Source organism: Cibotium barometz, chromosome 5 (genome assembly GCF_041138505.1).
Source record: "Cibotium barometz isolate CiBa-2024 chromosome 5, ASM4113850v1, whole genome shotgun sequence".
In the NCBI taxonomy this organism is placed as follows: Eukaryota; Viridiplantae; Streptophyta; class Polypodiopsida; order Cyatheales; family Cibotiaceae; genus Cibotium; species Cibotium barometz.
Genome location: NC_141050.1, coordinates 33,741,424 through 33,763,993, shown reverse-complemented (window position 1 = coordinate 33,763,993; position 22,570 = coordinate 33,741,424). Strand labels below are relative to the sequence as shown.

The following is a 22,570-nucleotide window of genomic DNA, read 5'->3' as shown; positions in this document are numbered from 1 at the left end:
TACACAATGCAATCATACCAAAGACAAGATGTAATTATATAAAAAGTCTATACATGAACCAATTCCATACAAGCCAAACTGGCTCTCTTATTCTTATTCTGTCGATGATCTAGAATTCGGCCTTCCAGCCTCTACATGCTGGGCAAAACCCTACGGGACCATACACCTCATCGTCGGCCGCTGGCGAGGACTCAAGCCGGCCTGTCGCCCTCTCAGGCTCCATCGCTCGATCCTCCCGCCCCTCAGAGGGATGTCTGCATACTAGGGTGGGCTTATTTACCGCACTAGCCTGGGCCCTCAGAACTAGGCAGCCTCATAATCTCTCGCCTCAATCGGCGATCCTTATTCTCCCAAAGGTATGAGGGATACCTTGGGCCATTCCCGGGCTTTGCTAACGACGCCGCCCGGCTACACAAGCACGGAACGGAGTTAGCGTTTAAGCCAAAAAAAAAAAATCTTGAATTCTAAAGATAACAATTTCAATGCAATTTACTAAATATAGCATTCACAATTCATGAAGATAACAATTTCAACGCAATTTATCAAATACAACATCACATAATTCGTAACTTCATACAATTTTTATGTTATCATTTTAAAAGGAAAAGACACCATTCATTAACACTAATTTAAGGAAAATCTCTTCTTTTAAAAATTAACCAAGCTAACCTGACCACCGTTTCCTTGAGGAGCTTGAAAAGGGAGGGCTGGAGCCGTGTCACATAATTCGTAACTTCATACAATTTTTATGTTATCATTTTAAAAGGAAAAGACACCATTCATTAACACTAATTTAAGGAAAATCTCTTCTTTTAAAAATTAACCAAGCTAACTTGACCACCGTTTCCTTGAGGAGCTTGAAAAGGGAGGGCTGGAGCCGCGTTGGGGGCATCTTCCCCCATCTCGTTGTTACGTGCTCCTCTTGAGGCAATATTTTATCGTCTCCGAGAAGCCGATTTGCGTGCCGGACCGCCCTGGGGGTGAATTTTTTTTTTTGTCCGGGAGGTTCTCCTGGTCGTAGGGGTTCAGATCGTTCGTCAATCGGACGCCCGGTCGTGCATTTATTAAGGTTTAAAGGTCGCCGATTTTTAACTAAAATGATTGAAATTTGCGTATAGGCTTGATCCGATGTCCGTTTTGGATGCTGTAAAATCCTATATTAGGGTAAAATCGCGCGCAGACTCCAAATTTGGGCTCAAAATTTGAAGATTCTAAGTAGAAATGACTCAAATAATAAAATCATTGATTTTTATACCATAAAAACTCATAATTACATGGACATTTCTTTATTAGTGAAGATGGGTATGTTACAGAATATCCATGGCAATTCTTGCACATGACATTCCCCTCTGCTGAACTTGATGACGGGATTCCAACTTTTTCCTTGGATGACTGTCATCATCCCATTCTGTTCCGGGAGTCCCTCTGTCATCCATCCATCCCTGGCAACCCTTTTCTTTGGAAACCCGGCCTGGTCTCCAAAACCACTTTGACGCTGAATAAAATCTATGCATCTGTTCCATCCAGTCGCCAATCCATTCCTGCCCTGACTCTGAACACTATCTTGGTCTTCATTCCTGAGAAATGAGTCTGGCACTCTCACATCACCACTTGGAGGATAATCCTCCCTTGGACCGTTGCCCGAGAACCTATCTGGCTCACGGGACTGCCATCCCCTCTGGCTTTGTGGAACACCACCAACAAACCTCTTGGGAGCTCTTCCTGATCTTGTGTTCCTTGCCTTGGGCCTCGTACCCGTGCACTTTCATGTACCTTTCAGAATATGCAGCGGAAACGATATCCAAACTTGGGTAGACAAGAGCAAGTAGACTGCAAAAAATAATCAGCACAAGAAACACAGAGAGATGTGTGTAAACTCTTCTCTATACACAAGATCCCGGAAATACTGAATGAGAAAGTGGAGGAGGATGAGGGGCAATATATACAAACCCATGAGGGCAGTCGGCCAGCTCTAGAAAGTGCCCACGACTGAGTATAAACCCACGACTGCTGAAAATAGGAGTCGGCCAGCTCCAGATGCCTACGCCTGAGAAAAATCAAGTCGGCCAGCACTCCTACAGCCCACGACTGATACAGATGCAGTCGGCCAGCTTCAGAGTGCTCCTGGCATCACCTGGCAGCCCTCCAGCCACTAGAAAAAAATGGGAAAAATAGGGAAAAAATACGGGGAGTGTGGAAAAATGATATACGGGCGGGCACACCCACAACAGAGGCCCTGGTGTATACAAATAGACAGGAGATGACTTCTAACACCCCCTCTCAGCTCCTGGCTGCGTAACCAACCCCAGGGAGCTGGAGTGCCGCCTGAGCGTAGCCTGAGGTAGAGACTTCGTGAAGAGGTCCACCGCATTGTCCTCCGTCGAACAATAAAGTAGCAAGATGTCACCCGCCAAGATCTTCTCACGAACAAAGTGATACTGTATCTCTATATGCTTGGTCTGGGCATGGAAAACCGGGTTGCGAGCAATAGCTATACAACTCTGGTTATCACACTGGATGACTGTGGGCTCCCTCTGTGGAAACCCCATCTCGCCTAGCAGCCTCCGCAGCCATACAACCTCACAAGCAGCACCACAAGCAGCCCGATACTCTGTCTCTGTCGAAGAAAGGGCAATAGTTGGCTGCTTCTTGCTGCTCCAAGAAACCGCTCCTGAGCCGAGGGTAAAAGTGTATCCTGAAGTAGACCTCCTCGTGTCTGGATCTCCTCCCCAATCTGAGTCACTCCAACCTTGGAGCTTGACTCCATTCCCTCCTGTGTAAAAGAGTCCCAGATCCTTCGTACTCTGCAGATACCGCAAGATCCGCAATCTTGCGTCCCAATGAGTCTTCAATGGCGTCTGCATAAAAGAGCTCAACAGCCCCACGGAGAAGCTCAAGTCCAATCTGGTGTTCAGCAACCAGATCAATGAACCAACCAACTTCCGGTACTGCGAGGCATCAACTGGCTCACAAGAATCTGTAACGGTTAACTTTGTGTTCGGGTCCATCGGCGAAGTAATAGGCTTGCAGTTCTCCATCCCAAAGGCATCAAGCAACTCATGAACATACCGTTGCTGAGAGACGAAAAACCCCCTCTGGGTCTGCCAGATCTCCAATCCCAAGAAGAAGTGGAGTAAGCCTAAGTCGGTCATCTCAAACTCCTTTGACAAGGTAGCCTTCGTCACTCCAATGTGCTCCACATGACCTGAGAATGAGATCATCCACATAAAGGATGATGAGTGTGACCATGCCGCGTTCCCGAAAGAGATACAGGTTCGGATCTGCAACCGATCTCTGAAATCTAGTCCGAATAAAGAAGGAATCAATCTTCTGATTCCAAGCCCGCGGAGCCTGTTTAAGACCATACAAGGCCTTACGTAACCTATAAACCATCCCTTCCGATCGTGGAACAATAAAGCCTGGAGGCTGCTCAACGTACACCTCCTCCTGCAGGTCACCATTAAGGAACGCCGATTTTACATCCATCTGGTACACGGGCCACCTCTGAGAAGAAGCAAGGGCAAGAACGGTCCGAATCGTGGTCATCCGCGCTGTCGGTGCAAAGGTATCCTCGTAGTCGATGCCTGGCCGCTGAGCATAACCCTTAGCCACGAGCCTGGCTTTGTGTTTGTCCACCGACCCATCAGCCGTGTACTTGGTCTTAAAGACCCATTTGACACCAATGACTGACCGCTTCGACGGCCTCGGTACCAACTCCCAAGTGTTGTTCTTCTCGATGGCGTCAAGTTCCACCTGCATGGCTTCCCTCCAAGTATCCTGTGAAAGGGCTTCCTTTACGGAAGTGGGCTCTTTATCCCGCATGATACGAGACATAAGAGCATAGTTCACCTGAAGAAGCTCCGCCGTGTTGCTTTTATCTCGGACTCGATGTGATCTTCGATGGCCGTCCTCTGTGGTCCACTCGGAGGGTAGCTCCGTGACACCTGACTCCCGAAGGGTGTCTAACAACCACCTAGGTACTCGAACAGATCGTGGAGCCTCCTGTGGTCGCGGGGGCTCAACTCCAGCTGCGGGCTCACCCTCCTGTGATGACTGAGGTGGGTCAACTGCTCCACAGCAGGCGGCTGTGCCTTGCACAGCAGGCGGTTGTGCTCCCTTGCAGGCGGTTGCGCCTCCCTTCCATAGGCGGCTACAGGCGGCTTTGTGCCTCCCCTCTTTAGGCGGCTACGCTTTCTACACAGGCGACTGCTCCTCCTCCTCGACAAGCTGCTGCACCCTGGTGTCCATCTCTAGTAGCTGCACAAAGACGCCTCGGGTATTTGTCTTCCACTAGCGAGCTACAAGTAAGTGGATTCAGATTTAAGTAAAGGATTTTTGTTGTAAATCTGATAAAGGATTCTCTCTACCGTTAACACCCGTTCGGTGCCGGGTAGTCCAAGCTTTTGGAGAACCACGGTCCATGGGTGCCGAGATCGGGAGAGCCAGGCGTTAGTACGGGAGCCCCTGTTTGTGCGTGGTCCTGGAACACCAATGGGGCGCTCTCCCGCGGATTCCAGTGAAGGCATGAGACCGTAGAGACTTGACCACTCAAGTGGGTCGCTCTCCTTCGAACGTCTACTTCGAGCCTCATGTTTGGTACTGTATTCATCTCAGTTGTACATGGACATCATCTGGTTCTTTGAACCCATGGAGCATTGTATTTGTTAAATACTCTCAATAATATATCGTATATTGAGGGGGGGGGTCGGCCCGTTCCGGCCCCAATGCTGGTGTCCATTGATCAACATTTCATTTCATTTCAATTTTCAGTTGTTATTAAGTTGTTCATTCAAATTGTGATATTTAAGTTGTGCTATTACGCGTGTGGGTGTCCAACGGAGTCTATTCCCACTTGACGGGATCGGTTTCATTGGTATCAGAGCACGGTTATTTCCCTCTTCTTAGTGGGGAAACGAACCTATGAATTGGACACACCGCTTCTAGCACACTTAACACAATGGACAACCAAGGCAACTCTTTGGAAGTGCCTAATTCGAGGGGCCCATCAAGTGCCTCGCGTGGTTCTGATGCTTTACAAGGAAGGCACAAGCCCCTTGAGAGGGTAAATGATAGTGATTTAAGGGGACAACTGTCTCGAGGAAAGACAGTCATGCAAGAAGAAGAGCCTGATGCAATGAGGGCTGAATTGGAGCATATGAGAAAGCTTTTGCAGGCACAAGAGCAAGAGCTGAAATTTTTGCATGAAGATGCCCATGTGCAAAGTGCCATTGAAGCAAGGAAAGCCGATGCAATTATAGACGTGAGTTTTGAGTCCATGGCACGGGAAGTGGGCAAGAAGCCAAGGGAGTTGGCACTTTCCTACCTCCTCCGCAAAGGTGACATCAAAGAAGGGGAAGATGGAGAGCTGAAATTCAGAAATCCACCTCGCTTCAAGCATGGAGATCCTGCATCTCAAAGGTTGAGGTCATTTATGCAAAGGGAAGAGGTGTGACAGTCACCTCTCGTCATGCATCTTCTCCACAAGGCACAAAGCCTGACAGGTATATGTATGCTAGTGCTCATGGAGGGCATGATGGTCACATGCATTCAAGACATGTATCCCATGAAAGGGGTGACAGGTCTGCCACTAGAAGAGCTTTGCCTACTGCATTGTCTCATGGAGAGACATTGCCTTATGCAGGAAAGTCACATGCATCTGATTCTCAAGTTCGTGGAGCACATGCCACCGTGCTTCATGAAACTTCCATGATGGCCCATGGAGCCCATGCGGATAGGGCTGCCCTGTTGGATAAAGGGAAAAGAAAAAGAGAGGACCATGAGCCTCATGCCAGAAAGCTCAAGGAATTTAAAGCAGGTGACAAGTCCGTTAAGTTTGATGTTTTTCATGGAGAGCATGATGCTTCCAAAGTGTTAGCATTTGTGGCACAATTTGACATTGCTTTTAGTGATGAAGACTTCACTGAGGAGTCTAAAGTACGCCATGCTAGCATGTTTTTGAAAGGGACCGCTGCTCATTGGTGGATCACTGAAAAGATCACCAAAGACCCCATTTGCACTTGGAAAGAGTTTAAGGACAGATTTTATGCTCAGTTTTTGCCACCTAATGCGGAGCAAACTCTCACCCAAAAGTGGGATAGACTTGAGCAAAAGAGATAATGAAAGCGTGCAACAGTATGTCAACAAGTTTTGGAAAGTGTTGCTCGAGGTAACTCCTTTTATGCAAATCACTGAGGATGAAAGAAAGACGAAGTTTCACTCCGGATTGCAACCAGCTTATCGTTCGGGCATTGAATTGCACCTGAAACATACTTTGCAACAGCTTACAGCCTCTGCTCTTGCTACGGAGCAATTGGTGCTCAAAATTAAGCAAGATCAAGGCGGCTCAAAGGGTAAAGACAAGGCTGTCCCAAATCTGTGAAAAGGTGGACAGCCACCTAAAAAGAACTTCCAAGAGACCAAGAAGGGAGGTAGAGCTGAAAATACCTCATCTAAAGATCAAGGTCCAAAGAAGAACAAATTTGGCTTGACCCCCGAGCAAAGAGAGCAATATGCCAAGGAGGGAAAATGTTTTTCTTGTGGCAGCAAAGAGCACATGTTTCGACAATGCCCTGACCGCCGCAAACCAAAGCATGAGGATAAGCAAACCAAGGCTAATGTGCATGCAGTTCCCGATGTGCAGGGAAACACAAAACATGATGCAAAAGAGCGGATGGTATGCAAAGCTTGGGGTCAAATCAAGGATCAACCTGCCTTATTCATGTTTGATGATTGTGCAACTGATAACTTCATCTCTATACAAACGGCAACTGCCTTGGGTATTGAGGTTGAGAACATGGGACCTCAGATTGAAGCAGAAGCTGCCTTTGTTGGTAAAGAGGTGCAGGTTACCCCACTGATAGGGAAGTTGCGCATACATATCCAGGGCTACCTTGATAATGAGCATTTCTTAGTTGCACCACTAAATGGATGTGATGTATTGCTGGGCAAGCCATGGCATCATAGGCTTGAGCCCCGCAAAGAGTATAAGACCAACATGATTTCTTTTATGCATAGAGGCCGCATGCATTTCATTGATGCAGGCAAAGAAGGGGATTCCAACCCACTTGTATCTCACATCCAGATTAATAAAGCAATGAAAAAGAGTCTTTCTGCATACTTGGTTTTTGTTCGTGATAGCATTGTACCAAGTCATCAAAATGTGGATGCTATGACTTACGATAGGCTGAATTTTCTTCATGCATTCAACGATTGTCTTGTTGATGCATTGCCAGGTGAATTACCTCCCCAAAGGCCCGAAGATCATCGCATAGATCTTGTGCCAGGTAGTTCTCCACCTAACAAACCCGCATACCGAGTGGTGCCACAAGATGTCCATAAAAGTGCATTCAGGATAGCTTTTGGATTATATGAATTTTTGGTGATGCCTTTTGGTCCCACCAATACTCCTGCCACGTTTAATCGTATGATGGATAGGATATTTTGACCCCATCGCAAATTCACAGGTGTATTCTTTGATGACATCTTGGTTTTCTCCAAGAATGAGCAGGAACATAGAACTCATTTGGTCACAGTGTTCGAAGAGTTGCGGAAGCATAAACTCTTCATTAATGCCAAGAAAAGTGAGTTCTTCCTTTCAGAGATACATTATTTGGGTCACATTGTATCCAAGGATGGAGTAACAATGGATCCTGCAAAGATAGAAACCATTCGGAATTGGCCATAATTGCAAAACGTACATCAAGTACGTAGTTTTCTGGGATTATGTTCATATTATAGGCGTTTCATAAGGCATTTTGCTATGATAGCCACCCCTCTACATGATCTCACAAAGAAGAAAACCACTTTCAAATGGACTTCAAAAGAACAGGATGCTTTCTTGCAGCTCAAGCATTAATTGTTCCTGACTTGCAAAGGTCATTCGTAGTAGAATGTGATGCTTGTGGTGATTGTATAGGGGCTGTCCTAAATCAAGAAGGGCATGCAGTTGCATATGAGAGCCGTCGTTTGCATGATGCTGAGCTTCATATGGATATCTATGAGAAAGAGCTCTTGGCTGTAATTCATGCCTTAAAGATATGGAAACATTATCTTCTTGGGGCTGAATTTGTAGTCAAGACAGATCATCAAAGCTTGAGATACTTTCTATCTCAAACAAAGCTTTCGGAGAAGCAGATGAGAATGGCAAACTTTCTTTCCATGTTTCATTTTTAGATTGTGCATACTCCGGGAAAGAAAAATGTGGTGGCAGATGCATTATCCAGGAGGTCTTATGTGGCTGCAGTTTCAGTGGCCTCTCATAGAGACTTATCTGCTATGCGAGATTTGTATCATTTGGATGCTGATTTTTGCCATATATGGATTGATTTGATGGCTGGTCACTCACATGCCTCTAATGTTATCAACGACGGTTATCTTATGAAGGATAACTGCCTATGTGTGGTGAAGGATTTGCGTCCAAAGGTTATGGAGGAATGTCACGCTCCACCTTATGCTGGTCATAGAGGTATCATGCCCACTACACGCATGATTGAGAGAGATTTCTTTTGGCCAAGCATGCATAAAGACATTGAGGCATATGTACGTGCATGTATTACTTGCCAAAAGGTGAAATTTGACAGGCAAAAACCTCCAGGTTTGCTTCAACCATTGCCTATTCCCTTGCAACCTTGGGAAAGTATTACTATGGATTTTATTATGGACTTGCCTAGATCCCAGCATGGGAATGATGCTATTTGGACCATTGTGGACAGGTTTAGCAAGCAAGCTCATTTCTTGCCCGTCAAGAAAACCATTAAAGTTGATCATATGGTAAAGCTTTTTCTTGCTAATATTTTTAAACATCATGGTATGCCTAAATCCATTGTTGGGGATAGAGATCCCAGGACTACGAGCCTCTTTTGGAGGGCTTTATTTGATAATATGGGCACTAAACTTGAGTTTTCATCAGCTTATCATCCCCAAACGGATGGCCAAAGTGAAGCTGCAAATTCAGTCGTGTTGGATTTGTTGAAGTGTTATGTGGCAGATCAAAAGACTGTATGGGAGAAGTATCTTCCACTTGTTGAGTTTGCCTACAACAATACGATCCATGCCTCCACGAGAAAGGTCGCGTTTGAGATTATTTATGGCCGAGTGGTATTGCCACCCATCCTTCGTGCAAAGGATGAGATTTTTGCAGCTGATGAATATGTTCGTGACTTGGATGTAGCCTTTGCTCAGGTACGGACAGCCATTGCAAGGTCACAAGATAAGCATAAAATGGCTGCTGACAAGCATAGAAGGGACATGCAAGTCAAAGAAGGTGATTGGGTTTGCTGAAATTTGAGAAAGCTAGGCTTCGAATGCGGCCAGGACGAGAAGGATCATATCCTAAGCTTTCTCCTCGCTATTATGGACCCTTCAAGGTGATTCAAAAGATCAATGAAGTGTCATACAGGCTTGCTTTACCTAGTCATTGGAAGATTCACAATGCATTTCATGTGAGTCTTTTTCGGAAATATGTGGGGCCAGATCCTGACGAGCCTGTCACAGAAGATCCGCCAGAGATTGATGAGCTTGAGGAGATCCTCCAGCTAGAAGAGATTGTCTTTCACAAGGAGCGCAAGCTACCTGCAGGAAAGCTTTCCAGGAGATACCTTGTGAAGTTCAAAAATTATTTGCCCATTGATGCAAAGTGGGTACATGAGGATTATTTTATTGACTACAGACAGTTGTTGCAGGCATATCTTGAGGCTTTTCAGTTGAGGACAACTCTTTAGAAGCCCGGGGGGATGTCACCGATTGGCCGACCATTTGGTCCATCTCGAGATTTGTGTCTCGTTCACTTGAGGCCAGGCCAGTGTCTCAGGGGCCAGTATTTTAGCAGCATATGGACGGGAGCCAGACTGGTGCCGCTTTCTTTCTAACCTTTATTTTTATAAGGTTGTAAGTTCACATTCATTTAAAAGTGGGCACCCACGTATGGGCCAAGGTGGGGAGGGAAACCCCACTCTTAACCCTTTATGTGTGGGGGTGGGTGCATGGCCACCTACCCACACCCCACCTTGAAACTGGCCGCCCCCATGCAAGCTTGGGGAGCCGGCCAGCTGTGGTCGTGTGCTCTCTCTCCAACTCCTACAAAAGAGCGACCACCCCACCCGCTTGGAAACACAGCCGGGGCGATCATCTCCTCCTCGTTTGCTCTCAGGCGGTTGCACCCCCACTCTGCAAGGTGCTGCGCCTCTCCTCTCCAGACGGCTGCGCTCTGCACACCAGGCGGCTGTGCTCTCCTAGCAGGCTGTGCTCCTCTCCAAAGGCGGCTGTGCCTCCTCCTCCTTCCTTGCAGGCAGCTGCACCTTCTCCACAACAGGCGGCTATGCCTCCCTCAGGCGGCTGTGCTCTTCAGCTGGCGGCTGCACTCCTCCTCCTTAGGCGGCTGCTCCCTCTATCCCTCAGGCGGTTGCGCACGCCTCCCACAAGCTGCTACTGGTGGGTGTGCCTCCTCCTCCTCCACAGCAGGCGGCTGCGCCCTGCACAACAGGCGGCTGCGCCCTGCATAGCAGGCGGTTTTACTCCCTTGCAGGCGGTTGCGCCTCCCTTCCATAGGCGGCTACAGGCGGCTCTGCGCCTCCCCTCTTCAGGCGGCTACGCTTTCTACATAGGCGACTGCTCCTCCTCCTCGACAGGTTGCTGCGCCCTGGTGTCCATCTCTAGTAGCTGCACAAAGACGCCTCGGGCATTTGTCTTCCACTAGCGAGCTAGAAGTAAGTGGATTCAGATTTAAGTAAAGGATTTTTGTTGTAAATCTGATAAAGGATTCTCTCTACCGTTAACACCCGTTCGGTGCCGGGTAGTCCAAGCTTTTGGAGAACCATGGTCCATGGGTGCTGAGATCGGGAGAGCCAGGCGTTAGTACGAGAGCGCTTGTTTGTGCGTGGTCCTGGAACACCAGTGGGGCGCTCTCCCGCGGATTCCAGTGAAGGCACAGGACCGTAGAGACTTGACCACTCAAGTGGGTCGCTCTCCTTCGAACGTCTACTTCGAGTCTCATGTTTGGTACTGTATTCATCTCAGTTGTACATGGACATCATCTGGTTCTTTGAACCCATGGAGCATTGTATTTGTTAAATACTCCCAATAATATATCGTATATTGAGGGGGGGGTCGGCCCGTTCCGGCCCCAGTGCTGGTGTCCATTGATCAACATTTCATTTCATTTCAAGTTTCAGTTGTTATTAAGTTGTCCATTCAAATTGTGATATTTAAGTTGTGCTATTACACGTGTGGGTGTCCAACGGAGTCTATTCCCACTTGACGGGATCGGTTTCACCCAACTCATAAGGAGTTGAATGACTACAACAATGAGCATCTGTGCCTATTTAAATAGGCTTCTTGAACCTTAGGAATGCAGTCGGCCAGCCGACTGGCATACTTCTCCATTAAATGCTGAGCGCCTACAGCCGCCTTCATCGGGTACAGCCGTCTCCACTTTGTTCAGCCGACTGCCCCTTGTCTTGCAGCCGATAGCCTCTTCCAAGTCTTCCATGCCTTGCTCCAAGTCCACAGTAGCCTCTTCCGCACCTTATGCTCCTAAATTCTGGTTCTAATTGATCTTTTTCTGGCTGCCCCTTTTGGATTAGCTTCTGAGAATGTCCATGGCAATTCTTGCACATGGCAGAAGGCTCCTTTGCCTTCTTCTCTTTTGCTAGGCCTGAGGAGACTGCATCTTATAGAGCGGGTCTAGGGGTAATTCTCTGCCTCCATGAGTGATGGATCGGGTGGCTTTGGGTTCTTCTCTAATGGTAACCCCTTTTCCTTGTAAATATGCTTTGGTGGCTTCCACACCTTTAGCTTCAGTGGTGGCTTGGTCTTTGATAGTCTTCAAACATCTGAGCTCTTCTGTAGTCTTGTTCCTTCTTGGCTCTCCAAGCTAGGAACTCTTCATCTTGAAGATACTTTTTGAACTTTTGAAAGTCTCGATATTTAGCTGATGGCATGACTGCGGTCTCATGAGAGACAGGTAGGTGGCCTTGGATCCCTCCTTGATGCTCTAGGTTGGCTCTGTAGTTGTTCCCTTCTTGAGGCCCTTGCTCTCCCTCAACTCTCGACATGGTTCTATCACCCTAGAAAAGATTTCTTCAAGAGAAATCCTAGTCTGATACCATTGTAAGCCCAATGGACCGTGCAGTGACAGATTCAACCACGTGAATAAAAGATAGAGAGAGAGAGAGAAGGGGGAAAGAAAATAGGGGTTTCACACAGTACACCACATTGAGCGAAGAACAGGCCCTGCCCCCTCTTCAGGAATTTATTTCAGGAACAATCCACGGGCTTTTCCAAGCTAGGACCAATACAATAAATGAATACAATATCAAACAAGAGTGCCGATGTCGAGGTTGGGTTGTAGACGATGCCGAGGCACAAGATACCTGATGCCGAGCTCACCACAAGGATGACCCACAATAGTCTTACACTGGGCTAGTACCAAAATCCAATGTCTGAATCAAACTGATATTTCCATACAACCACAAAGCTCTCTATACTCAATCCGGACAAAGGTAATCCCAAGAGGCTCACACCAGGGTGGTAAATATATGACTTCACACGACAACCCCTCCTTCTTAGGAATTAAGAAACTGGCAGCGTTGACACTTTAGAGAGGTGATGACGCTGATGGCTGGTCTGATGGGGCGTCTGGAGGCAACAGTAGCAGAAGTGGCTGCGGGTGGCAGCTCACGGCAGCGGCGCAGGCGCACAGGGAGGTGCAGAGCAGAGGCGGCGCAGGCGGGTGCTGCAAACAGAGGCGGCGCACAGGGTAAGGCAGGCAGGTGGTGGCGCTGGCGTTTGCTGGCGCTGCTGACTGAAGTGGTACAGGCGGTTACAGGTGGCAGATTAGCTGACTGGGCGGGCGGAGCAGCCGGCAGAGGGCAGAACAAGCGGCGCTTCTTCTCTGGTCGGCTCAGGTGCACAGTGAAAAGCAGCACAATAGGGTGGCGCTGCTGCTGTACAGCGGTGTGCAGAGGGGCGGAGCAGTGGTGGTTGACACTGCAAGAGAGGCTACCGCCTGACAGAGGTGGAGGAGATGGGTGGTGTGATGAAGTAGAGAGGGAAGATGATGTTGATGCCTCTCAACAAGGTTCTCTTGCTCTTCTCAAGGTTTATTTCCACTGGGGTATTAGCTGCAAGAATTTCTCTATGCTCTTCCATGGAGGTACAAGCTTCTTATATAGTAGATGGGAGGTTCTTGCTTTTATTTTACCTTGCTTTTGCTTTACCTCTTGGCTTTTGTTTTATTTTCTTGCTTTTGCTTTGCCTTTTTGCTTTTGTTTTATTAAACATTAAGAATAGTCAAAGTTCTTGATTTGTGCTTTTACAATCTTCAGGCTTTTTGGCCTGGAGCTGCTTTTTGATCCAGTTCGATGTTCTCTTTCCAACGGTGCCTTCAGCTTTTTGGTCAACAAAGTTTGACTTTTGCTTTTTCTTGCTTTTCGATCGAGACTGATGCTTTTTTCAATTCCAGCTTTAGGAACCCTGTTCCCATGTGTCCATTATCCTGTCCATGTGTTTGGGTATGAGTTCTATCATGTGAAAAGAGCTTGGAGGATCAAATAGTTACAGGAACAATAGCACAATACACAACACGATTACTTAATCAACACTAATTAACTGGCAAGCAAGAAGCACTGCAACAGAATACTGTACTCCACTTGTATTACAACCAATAAGCAGTTACAACTCTCTCTCACTGCACCCACAACCAGGAGTGGTCACATTGAGAGGACAACACACCCTGCTGAGGATGGAATGACATAGTGAATATAGGACTCTAGGACAAGACAATGGAATAGCTTGAACTGCAAAGATCAGATCTCTTTGAATTGGGATAGAATGCCCTTATATGAGTCATGAAGATGCCGTCGGTGACTGTTGGTGAGCATCTCCTATCTTTGGAAGGTGCCAAATGCCCGTAGGTGTAGTGGGGTGTGGTGCCTCGAGTGATGTTGGTTGGTGCACTCAGGAATCTGCATCTGAACATCTTGAACTGTCCACTGTAACACTGTGCCACTAAAACACTGCCACACTATAACATTGCAACACTGTACCACTGCAACATTGCAATGCTGCAACACTGCAACACCGCAACACTGTACCACTGCAACACTGCAACACTGTACCACTGCAACACTGTAGGCACCCTGGTGGCTACAGGTACCCCGGGACTTAAGAATTCACGGTCCCGGTGAATAACCATGAAAACAAATACATAGCTTCAGACATGTGTTAGCCACCAACTTTGCCACTAATCTCAAGTACAAAGAATAATCATCATCAACCCATGTAGAGGGGTTGTCGATGCAAAGTGTTAGTGAGATAGTCCACATGCAGCCTGATTTGTTGTACTAGGTTAACCGCGAGCTAGGGGCACCACAGGCAAGAGCAGACTAAGCTGTGGACCAAAAAGCTAATTTTCCAAAAAGTAGCTCCAGGGCCAAAAAGCAAGGCCCTGAAGTTAGAAAAGCAAAAGCTAAATAACTTTGACAAAAGTTGAGTAATATTTTATTATTGAAAAGCAAAAAGGGAAAAGCAAAGAGTAAAAAGGCAAAAGCAAAGCATGGATAAGCTTTTAGCAAAAAGCAGGGCCCTCTTCAAGTATAAAAGAAGCATGAGCCTCTCTTGAGCATCAAGTTGGAGAACAACCTCTTCATCTTTAAGGTGTTGGCATCTCTATTGAAGCTTGGAAATCATCTTCTTAATCATGAACCAAACCATGTAGTTTTTCATCGTTGCCTGTTGATTCAAAGTGCCTTTATCGGTTGCAGTGCCATGTCATCATCTGTCTGTACGATTGTACAGATCCGTACAGCCGTAGGGACATGTGCAGAGTTGCACGGACTAAAAATTTCAAAAACTGAAACTGCTCCAAAAACCCTAAAAATTGCTTTTTGGAGGTTTTTATCGTCTAAGAACTATTAAAGCAGGTTTTATATGAGTTTTCTTGGCAGAAAGAGCTTTTCCATGGTTTTCTTCATCGACAAGGTTGTAGGAGTTGTGGAGATTACTATGGGATGAGCGAGTGATTCTTGGACTTGGACTTGGACTTGGAGTTGGATTTGGATCTAGATCTGGATCTGGACTTGGATTTGGACTTGGATTTGGATCTAGACTTGGACTTGGACTTCAATTTGGATCAGGATATTGGATCTGGTACTAGCCCGGTGAGAGATTCTTGTGGGTCATCCTTATGGTGTGCTCAGCATGAGAAATCTCGTGCCTCGACACCGACTTCGACTTAGGGATTCTACATTGGCATATTTGTTTGCTTTTGTATTCATTGATTGTATTGATCTTGGCCAGCGTGCCCATGGATTGTTCTTGAATAAGTTCTTGAAAGGGGGCAGGGCCTGTTCCCCGCTTAGTGTGGTGTACTGTCCAAGATCCCTTTTCCCTTCTCTTTCTCCCCTCTCTCTCTATCATTATCTTTTGGATACGTGGCTGAGTCTATCACGGCACGCCCTGCTGGGCTTACACCACAGCCCGTCGACAAGGGAAAGAGGAACAACAAGATGATGACGATGCGGGTGGACATTGGAAAGTGGCGTTCTATTGTAGAATTCTTTGATGGATGGCAAAACTCTAGAACAAAGAAAACACCGATGAGAAAAACCCTAATGAAAACTTAGATGGAGTACCCCAGAAGTGTAGAAAATTTGGATGGCAAAACCCAAGGGCAAAACCCAAGAAACTTGAAATTGCAGAAGTCCCTTGTTGATGATGAAACCCTAAAATGGAGACACACAGTAAACCTAGTCCTATAAGTGTGAACATGTGCCCGGTGCAGCAAGGTGTTGGGGTAAAGGCGTTATGCCCACCCTTATAGTGTGTACAAGCCCATAAGTTATAGTACATAGTACACTTAGTACTTTTAATGTACTAAGTGCACTATGTGTACTAGTGCAATATACATGTGTGAGAGGGGAGTCACACACTCATGCTTTTCATGAGTTGACTTATCCCCACAACTCTCTCTCTCTCTCTCCCTTGCTTCTCTGTGTATGTCTCCCATGAATGAACTCTAAACCCTAATTCAGGTTTCTCCCCATCAACTGGTATCAGAGCTTGAGCTGGAGCAGACCCGTCCTCTCTGTTTGATCGAGCAAAGAAACCTCTGTTAGCTGAGTGCTGGGCGTGAACGTTGGCAGCAGCAAAGCAAACGCTTCTGCCAGGTGCTCGTTTCTCACGCTGAAGGAAGGGCCAGCGAACGAAGAGGATAAACCGTCAATTTCAGGCGTGAGCCAAGGCAGCATAAGCGGGTTCTGTGCAACAAATAGCGCAGACCACTGAACTCCCAGCAGTGGCTGCAAAGCGCATTAGCGCTGGGCGTATAGGCGCTAGGCGAGTGAAGCGAAGGCGCATAGCCAAAGCAGCGTGGCGTCAAGCGTGGAGCGAAACATAAGCGAAGAAGCCCGTCGACGTGTACAAGGCGCTAAGCAAAGATTTCCATCGAATACTAGCGCGAAGGCGAAGGTAGCGAGCACGCTTGCAAGGGCGTAGACGCGCTAGGTTGAAATCGAATTGCTGGAGTTGTTCTCTTCTCCCGAGTTCACGAAGGACTTCCTGTCCAAGTGCCATCACACAACATGCCGCGTCGGCCAGCAAATGCCACTCCCAAGCGGGTGGCTGAGTCTGGTTTGTCAGAGTCTTCTAATTCGGCAGCAGCTCCCCTGAAGTCTCGAAGATCGCCTCTGTTTTCTGTCTGCCTAGTGTTGTTTCACCAGCATTAGAAGTGCCCCCCCCCTACCTACACAGCTGCAGGAGCATCAGCATCAGCATCAGCATCAGCATCAGCACCAAATTCGCCTGCAAATCAACAAAAATCAGAAATTACAAGGTATTTGCCTCAATTTTTTTTTGGGATTTGCAATTGAGCAAGTACAATCAACAATTGAGCAGGTACAGGTGCCCAATTGCTCAATTTTTGAGCAAAATTGGCAAAATTGGGTGACATTGGTCACAATCAGGATAAATTTGCAGGAAATTGGTCAAATCAGGATCAATTTGCAGGAAATTGGGCATTGAAATTTGGGGCTTTTGATGTAATTGTGCAATTAAGCACTCATACATGCTGTATGATGTGAAAAATCGCACATTTGGGCAAAATTGCAGCAAACTGCAGCAAATTGCAGTGCAAATCAAGGGGCTTTTGTGCCGATTGCGTTGATTTGCATGCAGGCAATCGCATTTGATGCTGTGGTTAATGTGCTGATGCCTTACAAACACTCAATGTGCCTGTAAATCAAGGGGCTTTCATGTATTTGATGTATATGTGGCCAGGGGGAAGCATCGTGAACACTCTGGATGCCTTCATGTGCGCCAATGTACCATGCATGATCAGAAATTGATCTCAAATCAAGGGGCTTTTCAAGTTTGTATGCTTGTTGAGCTTGGCAAAGCAGCAGGCAAGACATTTATGTCTTGAATCCTCAGAAATCAGCTTGCAGTCAAGGGGCTTTTGCCCAATTTCTGTTCGGGACTGTTTTATGCAGTGTTCGTGACTGTAAAAATCTGATTTTCACTCATTTGGACAGCCAGGAGAGCATTTATTGCTATTGTACCTGCTGGTACAGATTTGGCACAGCTTTGTGCAAGTTTTGGCATGGCTGTACATTGTTTTGAGTGATCAAAAGGTTCAAATTCAGCTGCTGAAATTGCCGGTACAGGTTTGGTACATCATTGGTAAGAGCTTAGTACTGCTGTACAGTACTTTGGAAGGGCAAAAGAGCACATTTAAGGTGCTGTCCAAAATCTGCAGCAACCAGATTTTGGTGTTTTCATCACAAAAAGTGGGAGAAAAGTTGCATTCTTGCTTCCGCAGTGGGAGATAAAGCTTGGGAGAACATTTGTGAGCACTTTGTGTGCTTTGGGTGCAGTGTTTGCACATCTTTTGGTGCAGTGTTTGCACATTTGCAGGGAGTCAGGCATTAAAGGTTGCATATTGCTATGGCAACCACAGGTGAGAGCTCTTCATTGCTTCACATCAAGAAGCTTGAAGGCTCGCAGAATTATGACATTTGGCAAACCCAGTGCTACAATGTGTTGCTCCAGAAAAAGCAGCACAAGCCTATCAAAGAAAGGGGTGTGATGCCCGCTTCTCTTACAGCTGAAGAGTGGGAAGATATGGATGAGCTGGCAAGATCTACTATCATGTTATCTGTGTCAGACTCATTACTTTTCAGCATTCGTGAAGAGAAGACAGCTTGGGGAATGTGGCAGAGATTGCAGGACTTGTATGCCCAACAAAGTGCCTCAAGCAAAGTGTATTGGTTGAAGAAACTCATAGGTCTTCAGATGAAGGAAGGGGCTTCTATGACAGCCCATCTCAATGAGTTTAATGGTATTGTCAGCCAGGTCATCTATCAAAAGTTGGCGATGGACGATGAGTTCAAAGCCACCTTTTTGTTATGCACTTTGCCAGAGAGTTGGGACACATTTAGGACAGCCACTAGCAATTCGAATGCTATGCTGTCATATGCAGATGTTGAGGGTGCTCTTCTTCAAGAAGAGATGAACAGGAAAAACAACTCTGTTGGCAAGTCTAATGCAATGAATGCACGTGGGAGATCCCAGCAAAGGGGGAAAAGCCAAGAAAGGGGAAGGAGCAAGTCTCGCTCCAAAAAGGATTTGGAATGCCATTATTGTGGCAAGAAGGGACACATTAAAAAGCAATGCTACAAATGGAAAAATGATCAGAAAGAAAAGGGAAAAGGCAAAGACAAAGAGAAAGATGAAGCCAAAGATGTAAAGCCAAAGGGCAAAAGTGGAGTCAAGATCGAAGAAATCAATGTGTCACATGCAGGTGGCAGTGAGGATGAGGTCCTATTTACGTCTTCACTTGATGCCCATTCACTTCTTACAGGTGGTCATGGTATGCACTCATGGATCATTGATTCAGGTGCCTCCTTTCATGTCACAGGTTGCAGAGACTTGTTTGTCAGGTACACTGCTGGCAATGAAGGAGTGGTTTATTTGGGTGATAACCATGCATGCAAAATTCTTGGCAGAGGTGATGTGAGGCTTGTATTTTCAGATGGCTCACAGCTTATGCTCCATGATGTCAGGCATGTGCCTGAGATCAAGAAGAATCTGCTTTCTACTGGACAGCTTGATGATGCTGATTATGTTACCACATTTGGTAGTGGAAAGTGGAAGATTAGTAAGGGCTCACTGGTTGTTGCCAGAGGCTCTAAGGTGGACACTCTTTATTTCATGCATGCAGGTGTTTGTCACCATGCTAATGTAAATGCAACCGAGCTGCCGGAAATTTCTATGTGGCATAGCCGGTTGGGACACATGAGTGTCAAGGGAATGGAGCAATTGTCTCGTTTGGGTTACTTGCCTTCTCTAAAGTTTTCAAGTTTTCAGTTTTGTGAGCATTGTATATATGGTAGGCAACTACAGTGCCCCCACAAGAAAGCTCTTGGACAGAAAGATGCTCAGTTAGAGCTTGTGCATACAGATGTATGTGAGATGCCTCAGCTTTCTTTGGGAGGGGCAAAATATTTTGTGTCTTTTATTGATGATGCCACACGCAAGGTGTGGGTTTATCCTCTTCGTTTGAAGAGTGATACATTCTCAGTGTTTGAGAAGTTTGTTGCTCTTGTTGAGAATCAAACTGGCAAAACACTGAAGGCTTTGCGTTCCGACAATGGTGGAGAGTATACGTCCAAACAGTTTCAGGACTTTTGTGATGCTAAAGGCATCAAGAGGGAGCTCTCTACTCCTTATGATCCTCCACAAAACGGGACAGCAGAGAGGATGAACAGGACCATACAGGAGAAGGTCCGTTCTATGTTGTCACATGCTGCATTACCTCATGGTTTTTGGGCTGAAGCTGTTATGACAGCCGTTCACCTTATAAACAGGTCACCTAACACGAGGCTTGGTGGGAAAGTGCCAGAAGAAGTATGGACAGGGAAGCCTCCGTCATACAAGCACTTGAGAGTGTTTGGTTGCGTTGCGTACGTGCACATACGCAGGGAAATGCGCACCAAACTTGATCCCAAGTCTCACAAATGCATATTCCTAGGATATGGTGACAGAGGTGAAATGGGGTATAGACTTTGGGATCCCATGAATAGAAAGATCATACGCAGCAATGATGTCATTTTTGATGAAACATGCATGTATAAGGAGCCTGCAAGGCAACAGGAGCCTGGCAGAGTCATCTTTGATGATGATGGACATCATGGACAACAACAAAGGGCTGTAAATCAGCCATTACAGCAGGAAAACCAGCCCTTAAATGGTGCTGAAAATGGTCCAAATGGACAGCCAGAGATGGCAGAAGATATCCCTATGGATATACCACAGTTAGAGGATATACCGGGCATGATTTTTCAGCCTTATGGCATGGAACAGGAGCCACCAATGGGTGATATGCAGGCTGGACAGCAACCTGCAAATGATGGTCATTGGGTACGGAGGTCCACTAGACCCTCCAGAGTCCCTGACAGGTTTGTTCCAGGGGTTGACTACTTGATGCTCACTGACTGTGGGGAGCCCTCATGTTATAAAGAGGCTTTACAGAGGGCAGACAAAGCTCTATGGGAGCGTGCCATGAAGTCAGAGATGGATTCTCTGCACAAAAATGGAACTTGGAAGTTGGTGCCTTTGCCTGCAGGCAAGAAGGTTTTGCCATGCAAGTGGGTATACAGGCTCAAAGTTGCATCAGATGCTAAGCCAAGATACAAAGCCAGGTTAGTGGCTAAGGGCTTCAAGCAGGAATATGGTGTGGACTTTGAGGAGATCTTCTCTCCAGTGGTCAAAATGACCACACTTAGAGCTGTGTTGGCTTTGGTTGCGCATGATGATCTGGACTTGATTCAGATGGATGTGAAGACTGCTTTTCTTCACGGTGATCTCCATGAGGAGATATATATGCAGCAGCCAGAGGGTTATGCAGAGAGTGGAAAGGAGAAGCTTGTATGCAAGCTGAAAAAGAGTCTTTATGGGCTCAAACAGGCACCAAGAGAATGGTATCATAAATTTGATACATTCATGAAATCACAGAAATTCAGGAGAAGTGACATAGATCACTGCTTGTACACCAAGAAAGCTTTGGATGGCAGTCTATTGATTCTCATTTTGTATGTTGATGATATGTTGATTGCCGGGAAATCTCGTAAAGAGATGGATGCTTTGAAGAAGAGGCTGCATGAGACCTTTGATATGAAGGATCTGGGTGATGCAAATCACATCTTGGGTATGCGGATACTTCGGGACAGAAATCAGCATGTGTTGTATTTGTCTCAGAAGGAATACATTGGCAAAGTCTTGCAGAGGTTCAATATGGACGGGGGGAAGAAAGCTAGTACTCCTTTGCCTCCATATGTGAAACTCAGTGCTAAGGACAGCCCACAGTCGGATAGTGACAGGGCTGATATGGCCAAGATTCCGTATGCTTCAGCTTGTGGCAGTCTCATGTATGCCATGGTTGCTACTAGGCCGGACATTGCATTTGCAGTGGGAGTGGTTTCTAGATACATGGCCAACCCTGGCAAGAAGCATTGGGAAGCAGTGAAAGGTGTCATGAGATACCTGAAGGGCACACAGGATTTGTGCATTTGCTTTGGCAAACAGGATGCATTAGTGCATGGTTACACGGATTCGGATTATGCCGGTCATCCAGATAACCGGAAGTCTACTACCGGTTATGTCTTTACATTCACAGGAGGTGCTGTGTCATGGATATCCAGGATGCAGAAGTGCACTGCCTTATCTACTACAGAGGCCGAGTATATTGCAGCCACAGAGGCTTGCAAGGAGGCATTATGGCTATCTCGGTTAGTGGTTGATTTGGGTTATACAGGGGATATTCCATTGTTGCATTGTGACAGTCAGAGTGCCATTCAGTTGGCAAAGAACCCTGTTTTTCATGCAAAGACGAAGCATGTGGATGTGAAGTATCACTTCATCAGAGAGGTGATAGAGAACAAGCAAATTCAGCTTGTTAAGATTCACACGGATGACAACCCGGCTGATCTGTTGACGAAGAGTTTGCCTCCGGAGCGGTTTGCTCATTGCAGACACTTGATGGGCATTGGATGAGGCCATTTTCAGCCTTGATATGGCCTTGTATATTATCATGTACATGCTGATTTTTTCTTTTCCTTTACTTAAGGGCACTTTGCCTTTAAGTGGGAGGTTGTTGGGGTAAAGGCGTTATGCCCACCCTTATAGTGTGTACAAGCCCATAAGTTATAGTACATAGTACACTTAGTACTTTTAATGTACTAAGTGCACTATGTGTACTAGTGCAATATACATGTGTGAGAGGGGAGTCACACACTCATGCTTTTCATGAGTTGACTTATCCCCACAACTCTCTCTCTCTCTCTCCCTTGCTTCTCTGTGTATGTCTCCCATGAATGAACTCTAAACCCTAATTCAGGTTTCTCCCCATCACAAGGTGGGGTAATCGCAGAGCCTGGAGGCAAAGAGTATAGATTGGCAACCTGCTTCTTATCTGAGTTTGAATTCTTTAACAGGAGCATGACAAGAGGGGAGTTGGGGTGTTGTGCCTGAGTTGTCTGGTTGGGGAAGCACTACAGGGGCATGAGCACGTTGTTGAGTG

At 46.5% G+C, this 22,570-nt stretch overlaps 1 protein-coding gene across 2 annotated transcripts in view; it reads left to right on the top strand.

Annotated features, from left to right (window-relative positions):
- Positions 1–22,570, top strand: part of LOC147638386 (putative Rho GTPase-activating protein At5g61530) — a 92,392-nt gene that overhangs the window by 13,741 nt on the left and 56,081 nt on the right. The window lies entirely within an intron of this gene.